General features: G+C 42.1%; 1 non-coding gene across 1 annotated transcript; it reads left to right on the top strand.

Annotated features, from left to right (window-relative positions):
• The first annotated feature begins 316 nt into the window (after positions 1-316).
• On the top strand, positions 317-388 carry trnaw-cca (transfer RNA tryptophan (anticodon CCA)). The gene has a single exon. It is a non-coding gene; the product is annotated as a tRNA-Trp (tRNA).
• Positions 389-2310: the final 1922 nt, after the last annotated feature.

The raw sequence follows: 2310 nt of genomic DNA, 5'->3' as shown, positions 1-2310 counted from the left end.
GCCACAAGTTTAATTGTTTTTCAGAAGCTGCTCGACCAGTTGTGTATTGGAGCAGTTTCCCAGTTTATTTCCCTGTGATGTGATGATTGTGGGGGCTCGGTGTGTGTAATTGGATTTGCTGCAGTCCGCCGGCAGCAGGCGGTGAAAGCGGGCGTGAGACGGTGAGTGACAGGTGAGCGCTGCTTCTGATGCTGTCTGACACCCGGGGGACTCGAGTGGGCGGGGATTTTAAAGCCCGTTCATTACTCCAAGGCAGGAGAAATGAAAGTGTGTTTGAGGAACGTCTATATATACAATCATCACTATCGGCATGGTAGACCTCGTGGCGCAACGGTAGCGCGTCTGACTCCAGATCAGAAGGCTGCGTGTTCAAATCACGTCGAGGTCACTGTCTTCTTGGATAATCCCGGAGTTAATATTTTCTTTGCTGTTTCACAATAACCAGATCCTTGCTCTAAAGTCTGTCTCACTGTTTCCCCAGTGTCAGGGAGAGAAGCGCCTGATGCTCTCATGTATTTAATTTTACTATTCACAAATTCAGTTATTCGTTCAAAATCAACCTGCAGATGGCCACACTTAGAATAAACAGAGCCAGAGAGACAGACAGAATCGGGAAACACCGGGAAATAGGCAAGAGATATTGACAAGCAGATGTTTCCGAGACCAGAACCTGTCATCATTGATGAAGAACTGGAGCCTGTCCCAAAAACTATCAGCACAGAGCTGGATATACTGGGGTTTATAAAGATTGCTGATATTGCCAGCCCACCTGTCCTCTCTCGGCACTTGGTTCTACCCATAGCCCTGAATAAAGAAGGTGATGACCCGGGGAGTGGATTACCTGAAGAAAGTGAAGATGTGAACTCTGCTTCTCAGATTGCTGGGAAGATGCCGTAGCTCTGTGTCTAAAAGCGCTTTGCGATCAGAATCATTGCCTGAAGCCCTGTGGTTAATGAAAGGGCTTATGATGCTTGATTTCCTTACACACCTTGGAATTCAGGAGAACCTGGTTCGTGGTTTACAGAACAAGTTAAATTTCTGGAGCGTAGCCACCAGGCACCTGGCTGCAATCAGCGACAAAGACGGTCAAAGCGATCGGACTCGGCGAGCTCAATCGCCAGAGTGTGAGACTCTTAATTTCAGTGTTCGTTACTTCGAATCCCACGTTGGGCGAAAGTATTTTGTTAAACTTTTATGTTGCTTTCACGGGAAAGCATAATTAATTAACCAATAATCTTCTTTTGCACAATGAAAGAAATGCTAACTGAGGTAGAGTCGATAGTTCAATAATTTGTACCGTTGCCCATATCTCATTATACAAACTGTACTTTAGGAGTCTGGTTTAAAAATGGTCATTGCTGATGACACCAGGAATCTGGGGAGCTTTGGTCAAATTTAACAGGACCGGTTATTTCTACCGTGCACAGAAAATAGAATCAGTAGTGAACATAAAATCTTATTGTGCTGAATTTCAGATTCAACGCGATCAGCTTTGAAATAAAGTGAAATAATGTTACAGTGAAAAGATTTGGAAGTAAGTGTTACTCGTATTTGTGCCTTTAATTAAAGTTTGCGGCGTCTGACTCCCGGTCATGTCTCTGAATAAGAAAGGAGGGGCTTGACGTTGACCAGACTTCACGGGCCCTGATATCTGTGAGCTCATCCTTTATATTGAGTTGTTTCCGACTCATTGATTGGTGTCAGCTTTAGCTCAGCGGTTACTTCACTAACACATGTTTAAATCTTACCGCGGGCGCTGCCTAGCGTTTGTATTGTCAGTTTCAATCACCTTTTACATCGAAACACATTGTAACCGTGATTTTAATTTAGCAGTGTGAAATTTTTCTAGGACAACTTTAAACGATTCATAACCGATTCCTTTCAACACTGCCGACCCGGGTTCGATTCCCGGTTAGGGAACTAATTTTGATATCACCGTTTTTAATTAATTAATGAGAAGTAATTTTATTAAATTAATAACATGCATCTAATGTGATAAAATAAGAATTGATTCAATAACCATTATTGAACCAATAACTTCCTTTAGCAGAATGAAATACATTAAAATATGGTTACTGAGGGACAGTCGAAATACAGTGAATTATTTTGCTCTTGCATGTGCTGAACTTTTAACCCATATCTCATTTTACACATCGTATTTTAGGAGAATGCTTTCAAATGTTCATTGCTTGTGAGAGCCGGGATCTGGGGCAACTTCTGTTAAATTAAACAGGACCGGCTATTTCACAGAAAAAAAATATTCTCTGCCAATATTTTCAGATCATAGACTGACCGATCTTTCTTAGTGGA

Source organism: Somniosus microcephalus, unplaced genomic scaffold (assembly GCF_052327205.1).
Source record: "Somniosus microcephalus isolate GS21.2 unplaced genomic scaffold, FLI_Smic_1.0 unresolved_chr4, whole genome shotgun sequence".
NCBI classification, from domain to species: domain Eukaryota; kingdom Metazoa; phylum Chordata; class Chondrichthyes; order Squaliformes; family Somniosidae; genus Somniosus; species Somniosus microcephalus.
Note: the sequence above shows the minus strand (reverse complement) of the source record. Positions and strands in the feature narration are given on the sequence as shown.